The sequence below is a fragment of the Garra rufa genome, unplaced genomic scaffold (genome assembly GCF_049309525.1).
Source record: "Garra rufa unplaced genomic scaffold, GarRuf1.0 hap1_unplaced_096, whole genome shotgun sequence".
Taxonomy (NCBI): domain Eukaryota; kingdom Metazoa; phylum Chordata; class Actinopteri; order Cypriniformes; family Cyprinidae; genus Garra; species Garra rufa.
Genome location: NW_027394371.1, coordinates 1 through 26,958, shown reverse-complemented (window position 1 = coordinate 26,958; position 26,958 = coordinate 1). Strand labels below are relative to the sequence as shown.

Below are 26,958 nucleotides of genomic sequence, written 5' to 3'. Positions count from 1 at the left end.
TGGGGCTCATCTAGTTGACATAGTTTCCGCTGACATTCGGCTGAAGGTGCTGATCCACTATCTGCTCTTGGTACGGACTGGAACCGGGGGACTGTAGTGACCATCAGATCGGAATACAGAATGGATCTGGTGGCTACGGTGACCTCAGAATAAGAAGAAACAGACTAATATTAATGTAGATGCAAAAGTTCCATGTTGCCACAAAGTCAATACCCAATACCCCACCGGGATGACTTGAAATACAGTCAGCATCGGCAATTTTTGCCAGTCTCTCTGGAGGCTTGTTGAGAAAGATAGTCTTGCTTCGTTTTGTTTCCTTTTATTGGCGTGGCTGGTTGTTGGTCCTCGTCAAAGAGGTGTCCACCGATCATAGCGTGCCGGAGCCAGAAGACTTGTTGTTTTGTCAATATGTTCTCAAGACTTTGCGGCAGTTATCAATAAACTACAGCACAGTCACAGCTCGCCGCTACCCATCGTAAACAGGTTGGGCCTGTCTGTTCCGGTGGGCTCTCAGTGGTGCTAAAGCATCAAATGAAGAGGATGGGATTCGAACCCACACAAACCAAGGCGTGCCGAGCACAACGGACTAGCCTTGCATCGCCTTAACCACTCGACCACCTTTCGTTTTGCGCGGTCCTTTTGTTTAACACTCCCGATTCAGACCACCAGCTCATTAGTAGAGCGCTCGGTGAACTGAACTGAGTGTGTCAGATAGGGAAGACACACAAAAATTGCAGAGTGGGGTCCCCAGGACCGAGGATCACTGCTAAATGTACCGAACGACGAGGATGGGATTCGAACCCACGCGTGCAGAGCACAATGGATTAGCAGTCCATCGCCTTAACCACTCGGCCACCTCGTCATATTACGTGGCGTCTTTTATTTAGCACTCCCGATTCAGATCATCAGCTCATTAGTAGAGAACTCAAAGAACTGAACTGAGTGTGTTAGATAAGGAGGACACACAAAAAGTTCAGCATGGGGTCCCCAGGACCTAGATTAAGGTCCAGTGCTAAAGGAACCGAACGACAAGGATGGGATTAGCAGTCCATCGCCTTAACCACTCGGCCTCCCCGCCCCCTTGCTGACTGAGAGAGGCCATGCTGCGGACCTTTTCAGCTGCTGCTGTGCTTTCAGCAGGCTGTTTTGAGCACAGAGGGAATAGTGAATGAGCCGTCTTTTACACACCTCTAATCTGTTCCGTAGAAACACGGTGCAGCAACCCGTGCCAGGAGACTGTTTGTGCGGCAGTTTAAAGCTTGCTACCACCTTGTCGGTTCACATCCACGTAGGTGCCTGAAAAGGTCACGACCGTCGCCGGCATTCTTTCGCAGAGGCGATATTGTAGCCTGTGAGGTTTATCCGAGGCGCGATCATTGCTGGTTGAAAACTTTACCCAATACCCCGCCAGGATGACTTGAAATACAGTCAGCTTTGGCAATTTTTGCTAGCCTCTCTGGAGGCTTAGAGTATTGTTGAGAAAAAGTAGTCTTGTTTCGTTTAGGTTTTGCTTCTCGTTGAAAAGGTGTCTGCTGATGATTGAGCGCCAGAGCCAGAAGGCTTGTTGTTTTGTAAATATGTCCTCAAGACGGGTATCATTAAACTGCAGCGCAATTACAGCTCACCGTTACCCATCGTAAACAGGTTGGGCCTGTCTGGTCCGGTGGGCTCTCAGTGGCGCTAAAGCTTCCAGTGCATGTCGAGCACAATGTATTAGCCTTCCACCGCCTTAACCGCTGGACCACCTCGTCATCTTGCGTGGTTTCTTTGTTTAACACTCCTGAATCATGTGCATGTGGATGCCTTCTTCGTCTTTTGTTTCAGCCGCCGAGGGCCTGTTTTCCACTGAGGCCCTGCGTCAAACTCCCTATGAGACACAATCGAACGTTAGTAGTAACCTCCGATTACGGCCGAATGTGGATTCTGCTCGGACGACGGGGCACCGGTACATCCTTTGTAGCTTTGGCTTGTTAGCCAAACGCTACAGCAGTTTGCCATTTCCCATCAAATCATCCTTGATTTCCTTAAGAAAGGTGCCCCAAATTGGTGGAAAATCACATCTCAACCATACGCTGTCCAAAGCATTGACCCGCCTTCACGCGGCAAAACAGAACGTGTTGTTGGCCCGCACTGCTGGGTCAAACTGCGCTTCCCAAAAATAGATTGGGTCAAAACCGACAGAAGAAAACTCTAAGCCTGCTCTAAGCCCTACCCACGGGGAGGGCTCGACAGTCTCGCACAACGCGAGAGCCTCCGTTTCGCCTGTGTAATTTGGGGGCCGATGAAAACTGGGTCCGACCCGGTGAAGAAGCCCACGACCAGCCCGGCTAGCTCAGTCGGTAGAGCATGAGACTCTTAATCTCAGGGTCGTGGGTTCGAGCCCCACGTTGGGCGGCTCTGTTGACTCTCTTTCTTCCCAAAAGGGTGGCTGGCGGGCTCCAGCGTGCCCATTCGCCGCGCAGGCTGAGTGGATTTTGCGAGCTCCGGAAACATCTTTCAAAACAGATGTCGCTGTTAGTGCGAGCGATTTTAATCCCTATCACTAACCCTAACCCTTGCTTTTACACCGGTGATCCGGCGGCAGCAAGCAACAGCGGCTGTCTCTGTGGCGCAATCGTTTAGCGCGTTCGGCTGTTAACCGAAAGGTTGGTGGTTCGAGCCCACCCAGGGTCGTGTGAAATGCCGGAGTTTTGCACGCGCGTCAGGTGTCCACTAACGCCTATGCCATTCTTAGGGTTGCGAGGCACAGCTTTCTCAGGGCGTTTATCTTGTGCACCTTCAATAAGCTGGCTTGTTTTAAAAGAATTCAGCGGCGGGTGTTTGGTGAACATTTTCACCAGCTCGAGTAGTTTGCTGTGGCATGTGGATGCCTTCTTTACTGATGATCTGTCTCTGGGGCTCATCTAGTTGACATAGTTTCCGCTGACATTCGGCTGAAGGTGCTGATCCACTATCTGCTCTTGGTACGGACTGGAACCGGGGGACTGTAGTGACCATCAGATCGGAATACAGAATGGATCTGGTGGCTACGGTGACCTCAGAATAAGAAGAAACAGACTAATATTAATGTAGATGCAAAAGTTCCATGTTGCCACAAAGTCAATACCCAATACCCCACCGGGATGACTTGAAATACAGTCAGCATCGGCAATTTTTGCCAGTCTCTCTGGAGGCTTGTTGAGAAAGATAGTCTTGCTTCGTTTTGTTTCCTTTTATTGGCGTGGCTGGTTGTTGGTCCTCGTCAAAGAGGTGTCCACCGATCATAGCGTGCCGGAGCCAGAAGACTTGTTGTTTTGTCAATATGTTCTCAAGACTTTGCGGCAGTTATCAATAAACTACAGCACAGTCACAGCTCGCCGCTACCCATCGTAAACAGGTTGGGCCTGTCTGTTCCGGTGGGCTCTCAGTGGTGCTAAAGCATCAAATGAAGAGGATGGGATTCGAACCCACACAAACCAAGGCGTGCCGAGCACAACGGACTAGCCTTGCATCGCCTTAACCACTCGACCACCTTTCGTTTTGCGCGGTCCTTTTGTTTAACACTCCCGATTCAGACCACCAGCTCATTAGTAGAGCGCTCGGTGAACTGAACTGAGTGTGTCAGATAGGGAAGACACACAAAAATTGCAGAGTGGGGTCCCCAGGACCGAGGATCACTGCTAAATGTACCGAACGACGAGGATGGGATTCGAACCCACGCGTGCAGAGCACAATGGATTAGCAGTCCATCGCCTTAACCACTCGGCCACCTCGTCATATTACGTGGCGTCTTTTATTTAGCACTCCCGATTCAGATCATCAGCTCATTAGTAGAGAACTCAAAGAACTGAACTGAGTGTGTTAGATAAGGAGGACACACAAAAAGTTCAGCATGGGGTCCCCAGGACCTAGATTAAGGTCCAGTGCTAAAGGAACCGAACGACAAGGATGGGATTAGCAGTCCATCGCCTTAACCACTCGGCCTCCCCGCCCCCTTGCTGACTGAGAGAGGCCATGCTGCGGACCTTTTCAGCTGCTGCTGTGCTTTCAGCAGGCTGTTTTGAGCACAGAGGGAATAGTGAATGAGCCGTCTTTTACACACCTCTAATCTGTTCCGTAGAAACACGGTGCAGCAACCCGTGCCAGGAGACTGTTTGTGCGGCAGTTTAAAGCTTGCTACCACCTTGTCGGTTCACATCCACGTAGGTGCCTGAAAAGGTCACGACCGTCGCCGGCATTCTTTCGCAGAGGCGATATTGTAGCCTGTGAGGTTTATCCGAGGCGCGATCATTGCTGGTTGAAAACTTTACCCAATACCCCGCCAGGATGACTTGAAATACAGTCAGCTTTGGCAATTTTTGCTAGCCTCTCTGGAGGCTTAGAGTATTGTTGAGAAAAAGTAGTCTTGTTTCGTTTAGGTTTTGCTTCTCGTTGAAAAGGTGTCTGCTGATGATTGAGCGCCAGAGCCAGAAGGCTTGTTGTTTTGTAAATATGTCCTCAAGACGGGTATCATTAAACTGCAGCGCAATTACAGCTCACCGTTACCCATCGTAAACAGGTTGGGCCTGTCTGGTCCGGTGGGCTCTCAGTGGCGCTAAAGCTTCCAGTGCATGTCGAGCACAATGTATTAGCCTTCCACCGCCTTAACCGCTGGACCACCTCGTCATCTTGCGTGGTTTCTTTGTTTAACACTCCTGAATCATGTGCATGTGGATGCCTTCTTCGTCTTTTGTTTCAGCCGCCGAGGGCCTGTTTTCCACTGAGGCCCTGCGTCAAACTCCCTATGAGACACAATCGAACGTTAGTAGTAACCTCCGATTACGGCCGAATGTGGATTCTGCTCGGACGACGGGGCACCGGTACATCCTTTGTAGCTTTGGCTTGTTAGCCAAACGCTACAGCAGTTTGCCATTTCCCATCAAATCATCCTTGATTTCCTTAAGAAAGGTGCCCCAAATTGGTGGAAAATCACATCTCAACCATACGCTGTCCAAAGCATTGACCCGCCTTCACGCGGCAAAACAGAACGTGTTGTTGGCCCGCACTGCTGGGTCAAACTGCGCTTCCCAAAAATAGATTGGGTCAAAACCGACAGAAGAAAACTCTAAGCCTGCTCTAAGCCCTACCCACGGGGAGGGCTCGACAGTCTCGCACAACGCGAGAGCCTCCGTTTCGCATGTGTAATTTGGGGGCCGATGAAAACTGGGTCCGACCCGGTGAAGAAGCCCACGACCAGCCCGGCTAGCTCAGTCGGTAGAGCATGAGACTCTTAATCTCAGGGTCGTGGGTTCGAGCCCCACGTTGGGCGGCTCTGTTGACTCTCTTTCTTCCCAAAAGGGTGGCTGGCGGGCTCCAGCGTGCCCATTCGCCGCGCAGGCTGAGTGGATTTTGCGAGCTCCGGAAACATCTTTCAAAACAGATGTCGCTGTTAGTGCGAGCGATTTTAATCCCTATCACTAACCCTAACCCTTGCTTTTACACCGGTGATCCGGCGGCAGCAAGCAACAGCGGCTGTCTCTGTGGCGCAATCGTTTAGCGCGTTCGGCTGTTAACCGAAAGGTTGGTGGTTCGAGCCCACCCAGGGTCGTGTGAAATGCCGGAGTTTTGCACGCGCGTCAGGTGTCCACTAACGCCTATGCCATTCTTAGGGTTGCGAGGCACAGCTTTCTCAGGGCGTTTATCTTGTGCACCTTCAATAAGCTGGCTTGTTTTAAAAGAATTCAGCGGCGGGTGTTTGGTGAACATTTTCACCAGCTCGAGTAGTTTGCTGTGGCATGTGGATGCCTTCTTTACTGATGATCTGTCTCTGGGGCTCATCTAGTTGACATAGTTTCCGCTGACATTCGGCTGAAGGTGCTGATCCACTATCTGCTCTTGGTACGGACTGGAACCGGGGGACTGTAGTGACCATCAGATCGGAATACAGAATGGATCTGGTGGCTACGGTGACCTCAGAATAAGAAGAAACAGACTAATATTAATGTAGATGCAAAAGTTCCATGTTGCCACAAAGTCAATACCCAATACCCCACCGGGATGACTTGAAATACAGTCAGCATCGGCAATTTTTGCCAGTCTCTCTGGAGGCTTGTTGAGAAAGATAGTCTTGCTTCGTTTTGTTTCCTTTTATTGGCGTGGCTGGTTGTTGGTCCTCGTCAAAGAGGTGTCCACCGATCATAGCGTGCCGGAGCCAGAAGACTTGTTGTTTTGTCAATATGTTCTCAAGACTTTGCGGCAGTTATCAATAAACTACAGCACAGTCACAGCTCGCCGCTACCCATCGTAAACAGGTTGGGCCTGTCTGTTCCGGTGGGCTCTCAGTGGTGCTAAAGCATCAAATGAAGAGGATGGGATTCGAACCCACACAAACCAAGGCGTGCCGAGCACAACGGACTAGCCTTGCATCGCCTTAACCACTCGACCACCTTTCGTTTTGCGCGGTCCTTTTGTTTAACACTCCCGATTCAGACCACCAGCTCATTAGTAGAGCGCTCGGTGAACTGAACTGAGTGTGTCAGATAGGGAAGACACACAAAAATTGCAGAGTGGGGTCCCCAGGACCGAGGATCACTGCTAAATGTACCGAACGACGAGGATGGGATTCGAACCCACGCGTGCAGAGCACAATGGATTAGCAGTCCATCGCCTTAACCACTCGGCCACCTCGTCATATTACTTGGCGTCTTTTATTTAGCACTCCCGATTCAGATCATCAGCTCATTAGTAGAGAACTCAAAGAACTGAACTGAGTGTGTTAGATAAGGAGGACACACAAAAAGTTCAGCATGGGGTCCCCAGGACCTAGATTAAGGTCCAGTGCTAAAGGAACCGAACGACAAGGATGGGATTAGCAGTCCATCGCCTTAACCACTCGGCCTCCCCTCCCCCTTGCTGACTGAGAGAGGCCATGCTGCGGACCTTTTCAGCTGCTGCTGTGCTTTCAGCAGGCTGTTTTGAGCACAGAGGGAATAGTGAATGAGCCGTCTTTTACACACCTCTAATCTGTTCCGTAGAAACACGGTGCAGCAACCCGTGCCAGGAGACTGTTTGTGCGGCAGTTTAAAGCTTGCTACCACCTTGTCGGTTCACATCCACGTAGGTGCCTGAAAAGGTCACGACCGTCGCCGGCATTCTTTCGCAGAGGCAATATTGTAGCCTGTGAGGTTTATCCGAGGCGCGATCATTGCTGGTTGAAAACTTTACCCAATACCCCGCCAGGATGACTTGAAATACAGTCAGCTTTAGCAATTTTTGCTAGCCTCTCTGGAGGCTTAGAGTATTGTTGAGAAAAAGTAGTCTTGTTTCGTTTAGGTTTTGCTTCTCGTTGAAAAGGTGTCTGCTGATGATTGAGCGCCAGAGCCAGAAGGCTTGTTGTTTTGTAAATATGTCCTCAAGACGGGTATCATTAAACTGCAGCGCAATTACAGCTCACCGTTACCCATCGTAAACAGGTTGGGCCTGTCTGGTCCGGTGGGCTCTCAGTGGCGCTAAAGCTTCCAGTGCATGTCGAGCACAATGTATTAGCCTTCCACCGCCTTAACCGCTGGACCACCTCGTCATCTTGCGTGGTTTCTTTGTTTAACACTCCTGAATCATGTGCATGTGGATGCCTTCTTCGTCTTTTGTTTCAGCCGCCGAGGGCCTGTTTTCCACTGAGGCCCTGCGTCAAACTCCCTATGAGACACAATCGAACGTTAGTAGTAACCTCCGATTACGGCCGAATGTGGATTCTGCTCGGACGACGGGGCACCGGTACATCCTTTGTAGCTTTGGCTTGTTAGCCAAACGCTACAGCAGTTTGCCATTTCCCATCAAATCATCCTTGATTTCCTTAAGAAAGGTGCCCCAAATTGGTGGAAAATCACATCTCAACCATACGCTGTCCAAAGCATTGACCCGCCTTCACGCGGCAAAACAGAACGTGTTGTTGGCCCGCACTGCTGGGTCAAACTGCGCTTCCCAAAAATAGATTGGGTCAAAACCGACAGAAGAAAACTCTAAGCCTGCTCTAAGCCCTACCCACGGGGAGGGCTCGACAGTCTCGCACAACGCGAGAGCCTCCGTTTCGCCTGTGTAATTTGGGGGCCGATGAAAACTGGGTCCGACCCGGTGAAGAAGCCCACGACCAGCCCGGCTAGCTCAGTCGGTAGAGCATGAGACTCTTAATCTCAGGGTCGTGGGTTCGAGCCCCACGTTGGGCGGCTCTGTTGACTCTCTTTCTTCCCAAAAGGGTGGCTGGCGGGCTCCAGCGTGCCCATTCGCCGCGCAGGCTGAGTGGATTTTGCGAGCTCCGGAAACATCTTTCAAAACAGATGTCGCTGTTAGTGCGAGCGATTTTAATCCCTATCACTAACCCTAACCCTTGCTTTTACACCGGTGATCCGGCGGCAGCAAGCAACAGCGGCTGTCTCTGTGGCGCAATCGTTTAGCGCGTTCGGCTGTTAACCGAAAGGTTGGTGGTTCGAGCCCACCCAGGGTCGTGTGAAATGCCGGAGTTTTGCACGCGCGTCAGGTGTCCACTAACGCCTATGCCATTCTTAGGGTTGCGAGGCACAGCTTTCTCAGGGCGTTTATCTTGTGCACCTTCAATAAGCTGGCTTGTTTTAAAAGAATTCAGCGGCGGGTGTTTGGTGAACATTTTCACCAGCTCGAGTAGTTTGCTGTGGCATGTGGATGCCTTCTTTACTGATGATCTGTCTCTGGGGCTCATCTAGTTGACATAGTTTCCGCTGACATTCGGCTGAAGGTGCTGATCCACTATCTGCTCTTGGTACGGACTGGAACCGGGGGACTGTAGTGACCATCAGATCGGAATACAGAATGGATCTGGTGGCTACGGTGACCTCAGAATAAGAAGAAACAGACTAATATTAATGTAGATGCAAAAGTTCCATGTTGCCACAAAGTCAATACCCAATACCCCACCGGGATGACTTGAAATACAGTCAGCATCGGCAATTTTTGCCAGTCTCTCTGGAGGCTTGTTGAGAAAGATAGTCTTGCTTCGTTTTGTTTCCTTTTATTGGCGTGGCTGGTTGTTGGTCCTCGTCAAAGAGGTGTCCACCGATCATAGCGTGCCGGAGCCAGAAGACTTGTTGTTTTGTCAATATGTTCTCAAGACTTTGCGGCAGTTATCAATAAACTACAGCACAGTCACAGCTCGCCGCTACCCATCGTAAACAGGTTGGGCCTGTCTGTTCCGGTGGGCTCTCAGTGGTGCTAAAGCATCAAATGAAGAGGATGGGATTCGAACCCACACAAACCAAGGCGTGCCGAGCACAACGGACTAGCCTTGCATCGCCTTAACCACTCGACCACCTTTCGTTTTGCGCGGTCCTTTTGTTTAACACTCCCGATTCAGACCACCAGCTCATTAGTAGAGCGCTCGGTGAACTGAACTGAGTGTGTCAGATAGGGAAGACACACAAAAATTGCAGAGTGGGGTCCCCAGGACCGAGGATCACTGCTAAATGTACCGAACGACGAGGATGGGATTCGAACCCACGCGTGCAGAGCACAATGGATTAGCAGTCCATCGCCTTAACCACTCGGCCACCTCGTCATATTACTTGGCGTCTTTTATTTAGCACTCCCGATTCAGATCATCAGCTCATTAGTAGAGAACTCAAAGAACTGAACTGAGTGTGTTAGATAAGGAGGACACACAAAAAGTTCAGCATGGGGTCCCCAGGACCTAGATTAAGGTCCAGTGCTAAAGGAACCGAACGACAAGGATGGGATTAGCAGTCCATCGCCTTAACCACTCGGCCTCCCCTCCCCCTTGCTGACTGAGAGAGGCCATGCTGCGGACCTTTTCAGCTGCTGCTGTGCTTTCAGCAGGCTGTTTTGAGCACAGAGGGAATAGTGAATGAGCCGTCTTTTACACACCTCTAATCTGTTCCGTAGAAACACGGTGCAGCAACCCGTGCCAGGAGACTGTTTGTGCGGCAGTTTAAAGCTTGCTACCACCTTGTCGGTTCACATCCACGTAGGTGCCTGAAAAGGTCACGACCGTCGCCGGCATTCTTTCGCAGAGGCGATATTGTAGCCTGTGAGGTTTATCCGAGGCGCGATCATTGCTGGTTGAAAACTTTACCCAATACCCCGCCAGGATGACTTGAAATACAGTCAGCTTTGGCAATTTTTGCTAGCCTCTCTGGAGGCTTAGAGTATTGTTGAGAAAAAGTAGTCTTGTTTCGTTTAGGTTTTGCTTCTCGTTGAAAAGGTGTCTGCTGATGATTGAGCGCCAGAGCCAGAAGGCTTGTTGTTTTGTAAATATGTCCTCAAGACGGGTATCATTAAACTGCAGCGCAATTACAGCTCACCGTTACCCATCGTAAACAGGTTGGGCCTGTCTGGTCCGGTGGGCTCTCAGTGGCGCTAAAGCTTCCAGTGCATGTCGAGCACAATGTATTAGCCTTCCACCGCCTTAACCGCTGGACCACCTCGTCATCTTGCGTGGTTTCTTTGTTTAACACTCCTGAATCATGTGCATGTGGATGCCTTCTTCGTCTTTTGTTTCAGCCGCCGAGGGCCTGTTTTCCACTGAGGCCCTGCGTCAAACTCCCTATGAGACACAATCGAACGTTAGTAGTAACCTCCGATTACGGCCGAATGTGGATTCTGCTCGGACGACGGGGCACCGGTACATCCTTTGTAGCTTTGGCTTGTTAGCCAAACGCTACAGCAGTTTGCCATTTCCCATCAAATCATCCTTGATTTCCTTAAGAAAGGTGCCCCAAATTGGTGGAAAATCACATCTCAACCATACGCTGTCCAAAGCATTGACCCGCCTTCACGCGGCAAAACAGAACGTGTTGTTGGCCCGCACTGCTGGGTCAAACTGCGCTTCCCAAAAATAGATTGGGTCAAAACCGACAGAAGAAAACTCTAAGCCTGCTCTAAGCCCTACCCACGGGGAGGGCTCGACAGTCTCGCACAACGCGAGAGCCTCCGTTTCGCATGTGTAATTTGGGGGCCGATGAAAACTGGGTCCGACCCGGTGAAGAACCCCACGACCAGCCCGGCTAGCTCAGTCGGTAGAGCATGAGACTCTTAATCTCAGGGTCGTGGGTTCGAGCCCCACGTTGGGCGGCTCTGTTGACTCTCTTTCTTCCCAAAAGGGTGGCTGGCGGGCTCCAGCGTGCCCATTCGCCGCGCAGGCTGAGTGGATTTTGCGAGCTCCGGAAACATCTTTCAAAACAGATGTCGCTGTTAGTGCGAGCGATTTTAATCCCTATCACTAACCCTAACCCTTGCTTTTACACCGGTGATCCGGCGGCAGCAAGCAACAGCGGCTGTCTCTGTGGCGCAATCGGTTAGAGCGTTCGGCTGTTAACCGAAAGGTTGGTGGTTCGAGCCCACCCAGGGACGTGTGAAATGCCGGAGTTTTGCACGCGCGTCAGGTGTCCACTAACGCCTATGCCATTCTTAGGGTTGCGAGGCACAGCTTTCTCAGGGCGTTTATCTTGTGCACCTTCAATAAGCTGGCTTGTTTTAAAAGAATTCAGCGGCGGGTGTTTGGTGAACATTTTCACCAGCTCGAGTAGTTTGCTGTGGCATGTGGATGCCTTCTTTACTGATGATCTGTCTCTGGGGCTCATCTAGTTGACATAGTTTCCGCTGACATTCGGCTGAAGGTGCTGATCCACTATCTGCTCTTGGTACGGACTGGAACCGGGGGACTGTAGTGACCATCAGATCGGAATACAGAATGGATCTGGTGGCTACGGTGACCTCAGAATAAGAAGAAACAGACTAATATTAATGTAGATGCAAAAGTTCCATGTTGCCACAAAGTCAATACCCAATACCCCACCGGGATGACTTGAAAATACAGTCAGCATCGGCAATTTTTGCCAGTCTCTCTGGAGGCTTGTTGAGAAAGATAGTCTTGCTTCGTTTTGTTTCCTTTTATTGGCGTGGCTGGTTGTTGGTCCTCGTCAAAGAGGTGTCCACCGATCATAGCGTGCCGGAGCCAGAAGACTTGTTGTTTTGTCAATATGTTCTCAAGACTTTGCGGCAGTTATCAATAAACTACAGCACAGTCACAGCTCGCCGCTACCCATCGTAAACAGGTTGGGCCTGTCTGTTCCGGTGGGCTCTCAGTGGTGCTAAAGCATCAAATGAAGAGGATGGGATTCGAACCCACACAAACCAAGGCGTGCCGAGCACAACGGACTAGCCTTGCATCGCCTTAACCACTCGACCACCTTTCGTTTTGCGCGGTCCTTTTGTTTAACACTCCCGATTCAGACCACCAGCTCATTAGTAGAGCGCTCGGTGAACTGAACTGAGTGTGTCAGATAGGGAAGACACACAAAAATTGCAGAGTGGGGTCCCCAGGACCGAGGATCGCTGCTAAATGTACCGAACGACGAGGATGGGATTCGAACCCACGCGTGCAGAGCACAATGGATTAGCAGTCCATCGCCTTAACCACTCGGCCACCTCGTCATATTACGTGGCGTCTTTTATTTAGCACTCCCGATTCAGATCATCAGCTCATTAGTAGAGAACTCAAAGAACTGAACTGAGTGTGTTAGATAAGGAGGACACACAAAAAGTTCAGCATGGGGTCCCCAGGACCTAGATTAAGGTCCAGTGCTAAAGGAACCGAACGACAAGGATGGGATTAGCAGTCCATCGCCTTAACCACTCGGCCTCCCCGCCCCCTTGCTGACTGAGAGAGGCCATGCTGCGGACCTTTTCAGCTGCTGCTGTGCTTTCAGCAGGCTGTTTTGAGCACAGAGGGAATAGTGAATGAGCCGTCTTTTACACACCTCTAATCTGTTCCGTAGAAACACGTTGCAGCAACCCGTGCCAGGAGACTGTTTGTGCGGCAGTTTAAAGCTTGCTACCACCTTGTCGGTTCACATCCACGTAGGTGCCTGAAAAGGTCACGACCGTCGCCGGCATTCTTTCGCAGAGGCAATATTGTAGCCTGTGAGGTTTATCCGAGGCGCGATCATTGCTGGTTGAAAACTTTACCCAATACCCCGCCATGATGACTTGAAATACAGTCAGCTTTGGCAATTTTTGCTAGCCTCTCTGGAGGCTTAGAGTATTGTTGAGAAAAAGTAGTCTTGTTTCGTTTAGGTTTTGCTTCTCGTTGAAAAGGTGTCTGCTGATGATTGAGCGCCAGAGCCAGAAGGCTTGTTGTTTTGTAAATATGTCCTCAAGACGGGTATCATTAAACTGCAGCGCAATTACAGCTCACCGTTACCCATCGTAAACAGGTTGGGCCTGTCTGGTCCGGTGGGCTCTCAGTGGCGCTAAAGCTTCCAGTGCATGTCGAGCACAATGTATTAGCCTTCCACCGCCTTAACCGCTGGACCACCTCGTCATCTTGCGTGGTTTCTTTGTTTAACACTCCTGAATCATGTGCATGTGGATGCCTTCTTCGTCTTTTGTTTCAGCCGCCGAGGGCCTGTTTTCCACTGAGGCCCTGCGTCAAACTCCCTATGAGACACAATCGAACGTTAGTAGTAACCTCCGATTACGGCCGAATGTGGATTCTGCTCGGATGACGGGGCACCGGTACATCCTTTGTAGCTTTGGCTTGTTAGCCAAACGCTACAGCAGTTTGCCATTTCCCATCAAATCATCCTTGATTTCCTTAAGAAAGGTGCCCCAAATTGGTGGAAAATCACATCTCAACCATACGCTGTCCAAAGCATTGACCCGCCTTCACGCGGCAAAACAGAACGTGTTGTTGGCCCGCACTGCTGGGTCAAACTGCGCTTCCCAAAAATAGATTGGGTCAAAACCGACAGAAGAAAACTCTAAGCCTGCTCTAAGCCCTACCCACGGGGAGGGCTCGACAGTCTCGCACAACGCGAGAGCCTCCGTTTCGCCTGTGTAATTTGGGGGCCGATGAAAACTGGGTCCGACCCGGTGAAGAAGCCCACGACCAGCCCGGCTAGCTCAGTCGGTAGAGCATGAGACTCTTAATCTCAGGGTCGTGGGTTCGAGCCCCACGTTGGGCGGCTCTGTTGACTCTCTTTCTTCCCAAAAGGGTGGCGGGCTCCAGCGTGCCCATTCGCCGCGCAGGCTGAGTGGATTTTGCGAGCTCCGGAAACATCTTTCAAAACAGATGTCGCTGTTAGTGCGAGCGATTTTAATCCCTATCACTAACCCTAACCCTTGCTTTTACACCGGTGATCCGGCGGCAGCAAGCAACAGCGGCTGTCTCTGTGGCGCAATCGTTTAGCGCGTTCGGCTGTTAACCGAAAGGTTGGTGGTTCGAGCCCACCCAGGGTCGTGTGAAATGCCGGAGTTTTGCACGCGCGTCAGGTGTCCACTAACGCCTATGCCATTCTTAGGGTTGCGAGGCACAGCTTTCTCAGGGCGTTTATCTTGTGCACCTTCAATAAGCTGGCTTGTTTTAAAAGAATTCAGCGGCGGGTGTTTGGTGAACATTTTCACCAGCTCGAGTAGTTTGCTGTGGCATGTGGATGCCTTCTTTACTGATGATCTGTCTCTGGGGCTCATCTAGTTGACATAGTTTCCGCTGACATTCGGCTGAAGGTGCTGATCCACTATCTGCTCTTGGTACGGACTGGAACCGGGGGACTGTAGTGACCATCAGATCGGAATACAGAATGGATCTGGTGGCTACGGTGACCTCAGAATAAGAAGAAACAGACTAATATTAATGTAGATGCAAAAGTTCCATGTTGCCACAAAGTCAATACCCAATACCCCACCGGGATGACTTGAAATACAGTCAGCATCGGCAATTTTTGCCAGTCTCTCTGGAGGCTTGTTGAGAAAGATAGTCTTGCTTCGTTTTGTTTCCTTTTATTGGCGTGGCTGGTTGTTGGTCCTCGTCAAAGAGGTGTCCACCGATCATAGCGTGCCGGAGCCAGAAGACTTGTTGTTTTGTCAATATGTTCTCAAGACTTTGCGGCAGTTATCAATAAACTACAGCACAGTCACAGCTCGCCGCTACCCATCGTAAACAGGTTGGGCCTGTCTGTTCCGGTGGGCTCTCAGTGGTGCTAAAGCATCAAATGAAGAGGATGGGATTCGAACCCACACAAACCAAGGCGTGCCGAGCACAACGGACTAGCCTTGCATCGCCTTAACCACTCGACCACCTTTCGTTTTGCGCGGTCCTTTTGTTTAACACTCCCGATTCAGACCACCAGCTCATTAGTAGAGCGCTCGGTGAACTGAACTGAGTGTGTCAGATAGGGAAGACACACAAAAATTGCAGAGTGGGGTCCCCAGGACCGAGGATCACTGCTAAATGTACCGAACGACGAGGATGGGATTCGAACCCACGCGTGCAGAGCACAATGGATTAGCAGTCCATCGCCTTAACCACTCGGCCACCTCGTCATATTACTTGGCGTCTTTTATTTAGCACTCCCGATTCAGATCATCAGCTCATTAGTAGAGAACTCAAAGAACTGAACTGAGTGTGTTAGATAAGGAGGACACACAAAAAGTTCAGCATGGGGTCCCCAGGACCTAGATTAAGGTCCAGTGCTAAAGGAACCGAACGACAAGGATGGGATTAGCAGTCCATCGCCTTAACCACTCGGCCTCCCCTCCCCCTTGCTGACTGAGAGAGGCCATGCTGCGGACCTTTTCAGCTGCTGCTGTGCTTTCAGCAGGCTGTTTTGAGCACAGAGGGAATAGTGAATGAGCCGTCTTTTACACACCTCTAATCTGTTCCGTAGAAACACGGTGCAGCAACCCGTGCCAGGAGACTGTTTGTGCGGCAGTTTAAAGCTTGCTACCACCTTGTCGGTTCACATCCACGTAGGTGCCTGAAAAGGTCACGACCGTCGCCGGCATTCTTTCGCAGAGGCAATATTGTAGCCTGTGAGGTTTATCCGAGGCGCGATCATTGCTGGTTGAAAACTTTACCCAATACCCCGCCAGGATGACTTGAAATACAGTCAGCTTTAGCAATTTTTGCTAGCCTCTCTGGAGGCTTAGAGTATTGTTGAGAAAAAGTAGTCTTGTTTCGTTTAGGTTTTGCTTCTCGTTGAAAAGGTGTCTGCTGATGATTGAGCGCCAAAGCCAGAAGGCTTGTTGTTTTGTAAATATGTCCTCAAGACGGGTATCATTAAACTGCAGCGCAATTACAGCTCACCGTTACCCATCGTAAACAGGTTGGGCCTGTCTGGTCCGGTGGGCTCTCAGTGGCGCTAAAGCTTCCAGTGCATGTCGAGCACAATGTATTAGCCTTCCACCGCCTTAACCGCTGGACCACCTCGTCATCTTGCGTGGTTTCTTTGTTTAACACTCCTGAATCATGTGCATGTGGATGCCTTCTTCGTCTTTTGTTTCAGCCGCCGAGGGCCTGTTTTCCACTGAGGCCCTGCGTCAAACTCCCTATGAGACACAATCGAACGTTAGTAGTAACCTCCGATTACGGCCGAATGTGGATTCTGCTCGGACGACGGGGCACCGGTACATCCTTTGTAGCTTTGGCTTGTTAGCCAAACGCTACAGCAGTTTGCCATTTCCCATCAAATCATCCTTGATTTCCTTAAGAAAGGTGCCCCAAATTGGTGGAAAATCACATCTCAACCATACGCTGTCCAAAGCATTGACCCGCCTTCACGCGGCAAAACAGAACGTGTTGTTGGCCCGCACTGCTGGGTCAAACTGCGCTTCCCAAAAATAGATTGGGTCAAAACCGACAGAAGAAAACTCTAAGCCTGCTCTAAGCCCTACCCACGGGGAGGGCTCGACAGTCTCGCACAACGCGAGAGCCTCCGTTTCGCCTGTGTAATTTGGGGGCCGATGAAAACTGGGTCCGACCCGGTGAAGAAGCCCACGACCAGCCCGGCTAGCTCAGTCGGTAGAGCATGAGACTCTTAATCTCAGGGTCGTGGGTTCGAGCCCCACGTTGGGCGGCTCTGTTGACTCTCTTTCTTCCCAAAAGGGTGGCTGGCGGGCTCCAGCGTGCCCATTCGCCGCGCAGGCTGAGTGGATTTTGCGAGCTCCGGAAACATCTTTCAAAACAGATGTCGCTGTTAGTGCGAGCGATTTTAATCCCTATCACTAACCCTAACCCTTGCTTTTACACCGGTGATCCGGCGGCAGCAAGCAACAGCGGCTGTCTCTGTGGCGCAATCGTTTAGCGCGTTCGGCTGTTAACCGAAAGGTTGGTGGTTCGAGCCCACCCAGGGTCGTGTGAAATGCCGGAGTTTTGCACGCGCGTCAGGTGTCCACTAACGCCTATGCCATTCTTAGGGTTGCGAGGCACAGCTTTCTCAGGGCGTTTATCTTGTGCACCTTCAATAAGCTGGCTTGTTTTAAAAGAATTCAGCGGCGGGTGTTTGGTGAACATTTTCACCAGCTCGAGTAGTTTGCTGTGGCATGTGGATGCCTTCTTTACTGATGATCTGTCTCTGGGGCTCATCTAGTTGACATAGTTTCCGCTGACATTCGGCTGAAGGTGCTGATCCACTATCTGCTCTTGGTACGGACTGGAACCGGGGGACTGTAGTGACCATCAGATCGGAATACAGAATGGATCTGGTGGCTACGGTGACCTCAGAATAAGAAGAAACAGACTAATATTAATGTAGATGCAAAAGTTCCATGTTGCCACAAAGTCAATACCCAATACCCCACCGGGATGACTTGAAATACAGTCAGCATCGGCAATTTTTGCCAGTCTCTCTGGAGGCTTGTTGAGAAAGATAGTCTTGCTTCGTTTTGTTTCCTTTTATTGGCGTGGCTGGTTGTTGGTCCTCGTCAAAGAGGTGTCCACCGATCATAGCGTGCCGGAGCCAGAAGACTTGTTGTTTTGTCAATATGTTCTCAAGACTTTGCGGCAGTTATCAATAAACTACAGCACAGTCACAGCTCGCCGCTACCCATCGTAAACAGGTTGGGCCTGTCTGTTCCGGTGGGCTCTCAGTGGTGCTAAAGCATCAAATGAAGAGGATGGGATTCGAACCCACACAAACCAAGGCGTGCCGAGCACAACGGACTAGCCTTGCATCGCCTTAACCACTCGACCACCTTTCGTTTTGCGCGGTCCTTTTGTTTAACACTCCCGATTCAGACCACCAGCTCATTAGTAGAGCGCTCGGTGAACTGAACTGAGTGTGTCAGATAGGGAAGACACACAAAAATTGCAGAGTGGGGTCCCCAGGACCGAGGATCACTGCTAAATGTACCGAACGACGAGGATGGGATTCGAACCCACGCGTGCAGAGCACAATGGATTAGCAGTCCATCGCCTTAACCACTCGGCCACCTCGTCATATTACTTGGCGTCTTTTATTTAGCACTCCCGATTCAGATCATCAGCTCATTAGTAGAGAACTCAAAGAACTGAACTGAGTGTGTTAGATAAGGAGGACACACAAAAAGTTCAGCATGGGGTCCCCAGGACCTAGATTAAGGTCCAGTGCTAAAGGAACCGAACGACAAGGATGGGATTAGCAGTCCATCGCCTTAACCACTCGGCCTCCCCTCCCCCTTGCTGACTGAGAGAGGCCATGCTGCGGACCTTTTCAGCTGCTGCTGTGCTTTCAGCAGGCTGTTTTGAGCACAGAGGGAATAGTGAATGAGCCGTCTTTTACACACCTCTAATCTGTTCCGTAGAAACACGGTGCAGCAACCCGTGCCAGGAGACTGTTTGTGCGGCAGTTTAAAGCTTGCTACCACCTTGTCGGTTCACATCCACGTAGGTGCCTGAAAAGGTCACGACCGTCGCCGGCATTCTTTCGCAGAGGCAATATTGTAGCCTGTGAGGTTTATCCGAGGCGCGATCATTGCTGGTTGAAAACTTTACCCAATACCCCGCCAGGATGACTTGAAATACAGTCAGCTTTGGCAATTTTTGCTAGCCTCTCTGGAGGCTTAGAGTATTGTTGAGAAAAAGTAGTCTTGTTTCGTTTAGGTTTTGCTTCTCGTTGAAAAGGTGTCTGCTGATGATTGAGCGCCAGAGCCAGAAGGCTTGTTGTTTTGTAAATATGTCCTCAAGACGGGTATCATTAAACTGCAGCGCAATTACAGCTCACCGTTACCCATCGTAAACAGGTTGGGCCTGTCTGGTCCGGTGGGCTCTCAGTGGCGCTAAAGCTTCCAGTGCATGTCGAGCACAATGTATTAGCCTTCCACCGCCTTAACCGCTGGACCACCTCGTCATCTTGCGTGGTTTCTTTGTTTAACACTCCTGAATCATGTGCATGTGGATGCCTTCTTCGTCTTTTGTTTCAGCCGCCGAGGGCCTGTTTTCCACTGAGGCCCTGCGTCAAACTCCCTATGAGACACAATCGAACGTTAGTAGTAACCTCCGATTACGGCCGAATGTGGATTCTGCTCGGACGACGGGGCACCGGTACATCCTTTGTAGCTTTGGCTTGTTAGCCAAACGCTACAGCAGTTTGCCATTTCCCATCAAATCATCCTTGATTTCCTTAAGAAAGGTGCCCCAAATTGGTGGAAAATCACATCTCAACCATACGCTGTCCAAAGCATTGACCCGCCTTCACGCGGCAAAACAGAACGTGTTGTTGGCCCGCACTGCTGGGTCAAACTGCGCTTCCCAAAAATAGATTGGGTCAAAACCGACAGAAGAAAACTCTAAGCCTGCTCTAAGCCCTACCCACGGGGAGGGCTCGACAGTCTCGCACAACGCGAGAGCCTCCGTTTCGCATGTGTAATTTGGGGGCCGATGAAAACTGGGTCCGACCCGGTGAAGAACCCCACGACCAGCCCGGCTAGCTCAGTCGGTAGAGCATGAGACTCTTAATCTCAGGGTCGTGGGTTCGAGCCCCACGTTGGGCGGCTCTGTTGACTCTCTTTCTTCCCAAAAGGGTGGCTGGCGGGCTCCAGCGTGCCCATTCGCCGCGCAGGCTGAGTGGATTTTGCGAGCTCCGGAAACATCTTTCAAAACAGATGTCGCTGTTAGTGCGAGCGATTTTAATCCCTATCACTAACCCTAACCCTTGCTTTTACACCGGTGATCCGGCGGCAGCAAGCAACAGCGGCTGTCTCTGTGGCGCAATCGGTTAGAGCGTTCGGCTGTTAACCGAAAGGTTGGTGGTTCGAGCCCACCCAGGGACGTGTGAAATGCCGGAGTTTTGCACGCGCGTCAGGTGTCCACTAACGCCTATGCCATTCTTAGGGTTGCGAGGCACAGCTTTCTCAGGGCGTTTATCTTGTGCACCTTCAATAAGCTGGCTTGTTTTAAAAGAATTCAGCGGCGGGTGTTTGGTGAACATTTTCACCAGCTCGAGTAGTTTGCTGTGGCATGTGGATGCCTTCTTTACTGATGATCTGTCTCTGGGGCTCATCTAGTTGACATAGTTTCCGCTGACATTCGGCTGAAGGTGCTGATCCACTATCTGCTCTTGGTACGGACTGGAACCGGGGGACTGTAGTGACCATCAGATCGGAATACAGAATGGATCTGGTGGCTACGGTGACCTCAGAATAAGAAGAAACAGACTAATATTAATGTAGATGCAAAAGTTCCATGTTGCCACAAAGTCAATACCCAATACCCCACCGGGATGACTTGAAAATACAGTCAGCATCGGCAATTTTTGCCAGTCTCTCTGGAGGCTTGTTGAGAAAGATAGTCTTGCTTCGTTTTGTTTCCTTTTATTGGCGTGGCTGGTTGTTGGTCCTCGTCAAAGAGGTGTCCACCGATCATAGCGTGCCGGAGCCAGAAGACTTGTTGTTTTGTCAATATGTTCTCAAGACTTTGCGGCAGTTATCAATAAACTACAGCACAGTCACAGCTCGCCGCTACCCATCGTAAACAGGTTGGGCCTGTCTGTTCCGGTGGGCTCTCAGTGGTGCTAAAGCATCAAATGAAGAGGATGGGATTCGAACCCACACAAACCAAGGCGTGCCGAGCACAACGGACTAGCCTTGCATCGCCTTAACCACTCGACCACCTTTCGTTTTGCGCGGTCCTTTTGTTTAACACTCCCGATTCAGACCACCAGCTCATTAGTAGAGCGCTCGGTGAACTGAACTGAGTGTGTCAGATAGGGAAGACACACAAAAATTGCAGAGTGGGGTCCCCAGGACCGAGGATCGCTGCTAAATGTACCGAACGACGAGGATGGGATTCGAACCCACGCGTGCAGAGCACAATGGATTAGCAGTCCATCGCCTTAACCACTCGGCCACCTCGTCATATTACGTGGCGTCTTTTATTTAGCACTCCCGATTCAGATCATCAGCTCATTAGTAGAGAACTCAAAGAACTGAACTGAGTGTGTTAGATAAGGAGGACACACAAAAAGTTCAGCATGGGGTCCCCAGGACCTAGATTAAGGTCCAGTGCTAAAGGAACCGAACGACAAGGATGGGATTAGCAGTCCATCGCCTTAACCACTCGGCCTCCCCGCCCCCTTGCTGACTGAGAGAGGCCATGCTGCGGACCTTTTCAGCTGCTGCTGTGCTTTCAGCAGGCTGTTTTGAGCACAGAGGGAATAGTGAATGAGCCGTCTTTTACACACCTCTAATCTGTTCCGTAGAAACACGTTGCAGCAACCCGTGCCAGGAGACTGTTTGTGCGGCAGTTTAAAGCTTGCTACCACCTTGTCGGTTCACATCCACGTAGGTGCCTGAAAAGGTCACGACCGTCGCCGGCATTCTTTCGCAGAGGCAATATTGTAGCCTGTGAGGTTTATCCGAGGCGCGATCATTGCTGGTTGAAAACTTTACCCAATACCCCGCCATGATGACTTGAAATACAGTCAGCTTTGGCAATTTTTGCTAGCCTCTCTGGAGGCTTAGAGTATTGTTGAGAAAAAGTAGTCTTGTTTCGTTTAGGTTTTGCTTCTCGTTGAAAAGGTGTCTGCTGATGATTGAGCGCCAGAGCCAGAAGGCTTGTTGTTTTGTAAATATGTCCTCAAGACGGGTATCATTAAACTGCAGCGCAATTACAGCTCACCGTTACCCATCGTAAACAGGTTGGGCCTGTCTGGTCCGGTGGGCTCTCAGTGGCGCTAAAGCTTCCAGTGCATGTCGAGCACAATGTATTAGCCTTCCACCGCCTTAACCGCTGGACCACCTCGTCATCTTGCGTGGTTTCTTTGTTTAACACTCCTGAATCATGTGCATGTGGATGCCTTCTTCGTCTTTTGTTTCAGCCGCCGAGGGCCTGTTTTCCACTGAGGCCCTGCGTCAAACTCCCTATGAGACACAATCGAACGTTAGTAGTAACCTCCGATTACGGCCGAATGTGGATTCTGCTCGGATGACGGGGCACCGGTACATCCTTTGTAGCTTTGGCTTGTTAGCCAAACGCTACAGCAGTTTGCCATTTCCCATCAAATCATCCTTGATTTCCTTAAGAAAGGTGCCCCAAATTGGTGGAAAATCACATCTCAACCATACGCTGTCCAAAGCATTGACCCGCCTTCACGCGGCAAAACAGAACGTGTTGTTGGCCCGCACTGCTGGGTCAAACTGCGCTTCCCAAAAATAGATTGGGTCAAAACCGACAGAAGAAAACTCTAAGCCTGCTCTAAGCCCTACCCACGGGGAGGGCTCGACAGTCTCGCACAACGCGAGAGCCTCCGTTTCGCCTGTGTAATTTGGGGGCCGATGAAAACTGGGTCCGACCCGGTGAAGAAGCCCACGACCAGCCCGGCTAGCTCAGTCGGTAGAGCATGAGACTCTTAATCTCAGGGTCGTGGGTTCGAGCCCCACGTTGGGCGGCTCTGTTGACTCTCTTTCTTCCCAAAAGGGTGGCGGGCTCCAGCGTGCCCATTCGCCGCGCAGGCTGAGTGGATTTTGCGAGCTCCGGAAACATCTTTCAAAACAGATGTCGCTGTTAGTGCGAGCGATTTTAATCCCTATCACTAACCCTAACCCTTGCTTTTACACCGGTGATCCGGCGGCAGCAAGCAACAGCGGCTGTCTCTGTGGCGCAATCGTTTAGCGCGTTCGGCTGTTAACCGAAAGGTTGGTGGTTCGAGCCCACCCAGGGTCGTGTGAAATGCCGGAGTTTTGCACGCGCGTCAGGTGTCCACTAACGCCTATGCCATTCTTAGGGTTGCGAGGCACAGCTTTCTCAGGGCGTTTATCTTGTGCACCTTCAATAAGCTGGCTTGTTTTAAAAGAATTCAGCGGCGGGTGTTTGGTGAACATTTTCACCAGCTCGAGTAGTTTGCTGTGGCATGTGGATGCCTTCTTTACTGATGATCTGTCTCTGGGGCTCATCTAGTTGACATAGTTTCCGCTGACATTCGGCTGAAGGTGCTGATCCACTATCTGCTCTTGGTACGGACTGGAACCGGGGGACTGTAGTGACCATCAGATCGGAATACAGAATGGATCTGGTGGCTACGGTGACCTCAGAATAAGAAGAAACAGACTAATATTAATGTAGATGCAAAAGTTCCATGTTGCCACAAAGTCAATACCCAATACCCCACCGGGATGACTTGAAATACAGTCAGCATCGGCAATTTTTGCCAGTCTCTCTGGAGGCTTGTTGAGAAAGATAGTCTTGCTTCGTTTTGTTTCCTTTTATTGGCGTGGCTGGTTGTTGGTCCTCGTCAAAGAGGTGTCCACCGATCATAGCGTGCCGGAGCCAGAAGACTTGTTGTTTTGTCAATATGTTCTCAAGACTTTGCGGCAGTTATCAATAAACTACAGCACAGTCACAGCTCGCCGCTACCCATCGTAAACAGGTTGGGCCTGTCTGTTCCGGTGGGCTCTCAGTGGTGCTAAAGCATCAAATGAAGAGGATGGGATTCGAACCCACACAAACCAAGGCGTGCCGAGCACAACGGACTAGCCTTGCATCGCCTTAACCACTCGACCACCTTTCGTTTTGCGCGGTCCTTTTGTTTAACACTCCCGATTCAGACCACCAGCTCATTAGTAGAGCGCTCGGTGAACTGAACTGAGTGTGTCAGATAGGGAAGACACACAAAAATTGCAGAGTGGGGTCCCCAGGACCGAGGATCACTGCTAAATGTACCGAACGACGAGGATGGGATTCGAACCCACGCGTGCAGAGCACAATGGATTAGCAGCCCATCGCCTTAACCACTCGGCCACCTCGTCATATTACGTGGCGTCTTTTATTTAGCACTCCCGATTCAGATCATCAGCTCATTAGTAGAGAACTCAAAGAACTGAACTGAGTGTGTTAGATAAGGAGGACACACAAAAAGTTCAGCATGGGGTCCCCAGGACCTAGATTAAGGTCCAGTGCTAAAGGAACCGAACGACAAGGATGGGATTAGCAGTCCATCGCCTTAACCACTCGGCCTCCCCGCCCCCTTGCTGACTGAGAGAGGCCATGCTGCGGACCTTTTCAGCTGCTGCTGTGCTTTCAGCAGGCTGTTTTGAGCACAGAGGGAATAGTGAATGAGCCGTCTTTTACACACCTCTAATCTGTTCCGTAGAAACACGGTGCAGCAACCCGTGCCAGGAGACTGTTTGTGCGGCAGTTTAAAGCTTGCTACCACCTTGTCGGTTCACATCCACGTAGGTGCCTGAAAAGGTCACGACCGTCGCCGGCATTCTTTCGCAGAGGCGATATTGTAGCCTGTGAGGTTTATCCGAGGCGCGATCATTGCTGGTTGAAAACTTTACCCAATACCCCGCCAGGATGACTTGAAATACAGTCAGCTTTGGCAATTTTTGCTAGCCTCTCTGGAGGCTTAGAGTATTGTTGAGAAAAAGTAGTCTTGTTTCGTTTAGGTTTTGCTTCTCGTTGAAAAGGTGTCTGCTGATGATTGAGCGCCAGAGCCAGAAGGCTTGTTGTTTTGTAAATATGTCCTCAAGACGGGTATCATTAAACTGCAGCGCAATTACAGCTCACCGTTACCCATCGTAAACAGGTTGGGCCTGTCTGGTCCGGTGGGCTCTCAGTGGCGCTAAAGCTTCCAGTGCATGTCGAGCACAATGTATTAGCCTTCCACCGCCTTAACCGCTGGACCACCTCGTCATCTTGCGTGGTTTCTTTGTTTAACACTCCTGAATCATGTGCATGTGGATGCCTTCTTCGTCTTTTGTTTCAGCCGCCGAGGGCCTGTTTTCCACTGAGGCCCTGCGTCAAACTCCCTATGAGACACAATCGAACGTTAGTAGTAACCTCCGATTACGGCCGAATGTGGATTCTGCTCGGACGACGGGGCACCGGTACATCCTTTGTAGCTTTGGCTTGTTAGCCAAACGCTACAGCAGTTTGCCATTTCCCATCAAATCATCCTTGATTTCCTTAAGAAAGGTGCCCCAAATTGGTGGAAAATCACATCTCAACCATACGCTGTCCAAAGCATTGACCCGCCTTCACGCGGCAAAACAGAACGTGTTGTTGGCCCGCACTGCTGGGTCAAACTGCGCTTCCCAAAAATAGATTGGGTCAAAACCGACAGAAGAAAACTCTAAGCCTGCTCTAAGCCCTACCCACGGGGAGGGCTCGACAGTCTCGCACAACGCGAGAGCCTCCGTTTCGCCTGTGTCATTTGGGAGCCGATGAAAACTGCCTCCGACCCGGTGAAGGAAGCCACAACAAGCCCGGCTAGCTCAGTCGGTAGAGCATGAGACTCTTAATCTCAGGGTCGTGGGTTCGAGCCCCACGTTGGGCGCCTCTGTTGGCTCTCTTTCTTCCCAACAGGGTGGCGGGCTCCAGCGTGCCCATTCGCCGCACAGGCTAAGTGGATTTTGCGAGCTCCGGAAACATCTTTCAAAACAGCCTGTTAGTACGTGCGATTCTAATCCCTAACCCTAACCCTTGCTTTTACAACCGTGATCCGGCGGCAGCAGACACACAACAGCTGTCTCTGTGGCGCTACCTGGAGCAGGATCGTCTGTTTCCGTGGCCATCTCCTCGTCCAATTGCGATCTCGCCGTCCATTGTGAGAATGGACGAGAGCCAATCGCGTCGCTCGTCGTCCATTGTGAGAATGGATGAGAGCCAATCGCATCACTCGAGCTCCATTGTTGAGAGCCACTCACTGCGCTTAGTTTCATTCTAAGTCAGGTTCAAAAACCAGAGGAACGAAATATATGATAACTTTTCAAAGTAATACATGTTTTCAACTTTCTTCCTCTCTGTTTACAATGTTCTCAATTGGTAACTCGTTACGTTTTCGTCCGTCTTTCATCCGTGTTTGGCGTTCACAAACTTTTGACTCGTGAATTGCCCATAATGAAACACCGTTTAAATGTAATCTTACTCATTAAACTCTATTTACACGTTCTGAAGTTTGATTTAAATCAGAAGAAAACGTGTTTCAGCTGTAAGCGCAGTCATTCCTTATGACAATTTACCGTGTTTTTACTATAGTGAAAGCGTAGTAACCATTTTGTGTTTTTTGGCTGATCGATTACAACTGTATGAACACAGTCTAACTATAAATGAAAATCTGAATGAACAGCAACAACAAAAAAACGTTGTGCTTGTGTTTATCGTCATTTACCATGGTTTTACTATAGGTCTTCCCTTCCGCAAGGCCAGCAGCCATTAGGTCCACCACCGCCTCAGGGATGGTCTTCCCTTCCGCCAGGCCAACAGTCATCGGCTCCACCACCGCAATCTCAGGATTGGTCTTCCCTTCCGCAAGGCCAGCAGCCATCAGCTGCACCACCTCCTTAGAACCGACAGCGTGCTTGGAGACTGCACAAGGCAGCTCTTGAAGATCAAGAGCGTGTGGCAAGAGGGGAGCCACCAAAGAAGCGTCACACAAAAGAACATTACCATTACCAATGTAAAACATGTGGCCACTCAAAAAGCAAATTTACTGGTTATTCCCAGGTTAAAGGAAAGTGGTACTGTCCAGCATCTGGTCAGACCATTACAGAGTGGAAAGACTCTCTTTAGGTTTTATTTTGTCTTTAGTTTCATGCATAATACAGTCAGCATAACTTTTAACTTAGTGCATTTTAACTAGTACTCTAAGTAAACCAAGAAAATTAAGAGCTTTCCTTTACATTCTAAAGTTATTTAAAATAAAAACATGTATTTGTGGTAATTACATGATAATTTTATTTTATAAAGATAAGATTTGAAAG

General features: G+C 50.3%; 26 non-coding genes across 26 annotated transcripts; 18 read left to right on the top strand and 8 right to left on the bottom strand.

Annotated features, from left to right (window-relative positions):
• Positions 1-780: 780 nt before the first annotated feature.
• On the bottom strand, positions 781-862 carry trnas-gcu (transfer RNA serine (anticodon GCU)). Its single transcript has one exon. It is a non-coding gene; the product is annotated as a tRNA-Ser (tRNA).
• Positions 863-1,322: 460 nt separating this feature from the next.
• On the top strand, positions 1,323-1,463 carry LOC141316513 (U4 spliceosomal RNA). Its single transcript, XR_012351414.1, has one exon. It is a non-coding gene; the product is annotated as a U4 spliceosomal RNA (small nuclear RNA).
• An 858-nt stretch (positions 1,464-2,321) lies between these two features.
• Positions 2,322-2,394, top strand: trnak-cuu (transfer RNA lysine (anticodon CUU)). Its single transcript has one exon. It is a non-coding gene; the product is annotated as a tRNA-Lys (tRNA).
• Positions 2,395-3,673: 1,279 nt separating this feature from the next.
• trnas-gcu (transfer RNA serine (anticodon GCU)) lies at positions 3,674-3,755 on the bottom strand. The gene has a single exon. It is a non-coding gene; the product is annotated as a tRNA-Ser (tRNA).
• A 460-nt stretch (positions 3,756-4,215) lies between these two features.
• On the top strand, positions 4,216-4,356 carry LOC141316512 (U4 spliceosomal RNA). The gene has a single exon (XR_012351413.1). It is a non-coding gene; the product is annotated as a U4 spliceosomal RNA (small nuclear RNA).
• Positions 4,357-5,214: 858 nt separating this feature from the next.
• On the top strand, positions 5,215-5,287 carry trnak-cuu (transfer RNA lysine (anticodon CUU)). Its single transcript has one exon. It is a non-coding gene; the product is annotated as a tRNA-Lys (tRNA).
• Positions 5,288-6,566: 1,279 nt separating this feature from the next.
• Positions 6,567-6,648, bottom strand: trnas-gcu (transfer RNA serine (anticodon GCU)). The gene has a single exon. It is a non-coding gene; the product is annotated as a tRNA-Ser (tRNA).
• A 460-nt stretch (positions 6,649-7,108) lies between these two features.
• Positions 7,109-7,249, top strand: LOC141316520 (U4 spliceosomal RNA). Its single transcript, XR_012351422.1, has one exon. It is a non-coding gene; the product is annotated as a U4 spliceosomal RNA (small nuclear RNA).
• Positions 7,250-8,107: 858 nt separating this feature from the next.
• Positions 8,108-8,180, top strand: trnak-cuu (transfer RNA lysine (anticodon CUU)). The gene has a single exon. It is a non-coding gene; the product is annotated as a tRNA-Lys (tRNA).
• Positions 8,181-9,459: 1,279 nt separating this feature from the next.
• Positions 9,460-9,541, bottom strand: trnas-gcu (transfer RNA serine (anticodon GCU)). The gene has a single exon. It is a non-coding gene; the product is annotated as a tRNA-Ser (tRNA).
• Positions 9,542-10,001: 460 nt separating this feature from the next.
• LOC141316510 (U4 spliceosomal RNA) lies at positions 10,002-10,142 on the top strand. Its single transcript, XR_012351412.1, has one exon. It is a non-coding gene; the product is annotated as a U4 spliceosomal RNA (small nuclear RNA).
• Positions 10,143-11,000: 858 nt separating this feature from the next.
• Positions 11,001-11,073, top strand: trnak-cuu (transfer RNA lysine (anticodon CUU)). Its single transcript has one exon. It is a non-coding gene; the product is annotated as a tRNA-Lys (tRNA).
• A 1,280-nt stretch (positions 11,074-12,353) lies between these two features.
• On the bottom strand, positions 12,354-12,435 carry trnas-gcu (transfer RNA serine (anticodon GCU)). The gene has a single exon. It is a non-coding gene; the product is annotated as a tRNA-Ser (tRNA).
• Positions 12,436-12,895: 460 nt separating this feature from the next.
• LOC141316508 (U4 spliceosomal RNA) lies at positions 12,896-13,036 on the top strand. Its single transcript, XR_012351410.1, has one exon. It is a non-coding gene; the product is annotated as a U4 spliceosomal RNA (small nuclear RNA).
• Positions 13,037-13,894: 858 nt separating this feature from the next.
• trnak-cuu (transfer RNA lysine (anticodon CUU)) lies at positions 13,895-13,967 on the top strand. Its single transcript has one exon. It is a non-coding gene; the product is annotated as a tRNA-Lys (tRNA).
• Positions 13,968-15,242: 1,275 nt separating this feature from the next.
• Positions 15,243-15,324, bottom strand: trnas-gcu (transfer RNA serine (anticodon GCU)). Its single transcript has one exon. It is a non-coding gene; the product is annotated as a tRNA-Ser (tRNA).
• A 460-nt stretch (positions 15,325-15,784) lies between these two features.
• LOC141316519 (U4 spliceosomal RNA) lies at positions 15,785-15,925 on the top strand. The gene has a single exon (XR_012351421.1). It is a non-coding gene; the product is annotated as a U4 spliceosomal RNA (small nuclear RNA).
• Positions 15,926-16,783: 858 nt separating this feature from the next.
• Positions 16,784-16,856, top strand: trnak-cuu (transfer RNA lysine (anticodon CUU)). Its single transcript has one exon. It is a non-coding gene; the product is annotated as a tRNA-Lys (tRNA).
• A 1,279-nt stretch (positions 16,857-18,135) lies between these two features.
• On the bottom strand, positions 18,136-18,217 carry trnas-gcu (transfer RNA serine (anticodon GCU)). Its single transcript has one exon. It is a non-coding gene; the product is annotated as a tRNA-Ser (tRNA).
• Positions 18,218-18,677: 460 nt separating this feature from the next.
• On the top strand, positions 18,678-18,818 carry LOC141316506 (U4 spliceosomal RNA). The gene has a single exon (XR_012351408.1). It is a non-coding gene; the product is annotated as a U4 spliceosomal RNA (small nuclear RNA).
• An 858-nt stretch (positions 18,819-19,676) lies between these two features.
• On the top strand, positions 19,677-19,749 carry trnak-cuu (transfer RNA lysine (anticodon CUU)). Its single transcript has one exon. It is a non-coding gene; the product is annotated as a tRNA-Lys (tRNA).
• A 1,280-nt stretch (positions 19,750-21,029) lies between these two features.
• On the bottom strand, positions 21,030-21,111 carry trnas-gcu (transfer RNA serine (anticodon GCU)). The gene has a single exon. It is a non-coding gene; the product is annotated as a tRNA-Ser (tRNA).
• A 460-nt stretch (positions 21,112-21,571) lies between these two features.
• LOC141316507 (U4 spliceosomal RNA) lies at positions 21,572-21,712 on the top strand. The gene has a single exon (XR_012351409.1). It is a non-coding gene; the product is annotated as a U4 spliceosomal RNA (small nuclear RNA).
• Positions 21,713-22,570: 858 nt separating this feature from the next.
• Positions 22,571-22,643, top strand: trnak-cuu (transfer RNA lysine (anticodon CUU)). The gene has a single exon. It is a non-coding gene; the product is annotated as a tRNA-Lys (tRNA).
• Positions 22,644-24,460: 1,817 nt separating this feature from the next.
• LOC141316509 (U4 spliceosomal RNA) lies at positions 24,461-24,601 on the top strand. Its single transcript, XR_012351411.1, has one exon. It is a non-coding gene; the product is annotated as a U4 spliceosomal RNA (small nuclear RNA).
• Positions 24,602-25,459: 858 nt separating this feature from the next.
• On the top strand, positions 25,460-25,532 carry trnak-cuu (transfer RNA lysine (anticodon CUU)). The gene has a single exon. It is a non-coding gene; the product is annotated as a tRNA-Lys (tRNA).
• Positions 25,533-26,958: the final 1,426 nt, after the last annotated feature.